Below are 323 nucleotides of genomic sequence, written 5' to 3' on the forward strand. Positions count from 1 at the left end.
TTGCTTGTTACTAATATAGTCTAGCCTCTCTTCTTCTTTAGATCCCTTGTTTCACTCCATAGGCGCCAACCACCTCTAATTAGGTCCTATACTCATTAGTCCGACAAAGTGCATCAAGTTGATTGCGACTTACGCTAGGGATTGTGTTTGCAACTGGGGGAGAACTCAGTTTGCCGCCTGAATCAGTCCCTTTATGGACTTAAACAAGCGTCCCGAAATGGGTTTGCCAAATTTTCTTCTGCTTTACTGGATGCCGTTCTCTTTCAGGCCTTTCAACCAATCGATACGACCCCGGAGAGCCGCTTTTGCTAAAACTCGAGCAG

The 323-nt window shown here is 45.8% G+C and overlaps 1 protein-coding gene across 1 annotated transcript in view; it reads left to right on the forward strand.

Annotated features, from left to right (window-relative positions):
* LOC132623496 (phospholipase A1-II 1-like) overlaps nucleotides 1-323 on the forward strand; it is a 3,478-nt gene that overhangs the window by 2,275 nt on the left and 880 nt on the right. The gene's annotated exons all lie outside the window — the stretch shown is intronic.

This window comes from Lycium barbarum, chromosome 12 (assembly GCF_019175385.1).
Source record: "Lycium barbarum isolate Lr01 chromosome 12, ASM1917538v2, whole genome shotgun sequence".
In the NCBI taxonomy this organism is placed as follows: Eukaryota; Viridiplantae; Streptophyta; class Magnoliopsida; order Solanales; family Solanaceae; genus Lycium; species Lycium barbarum.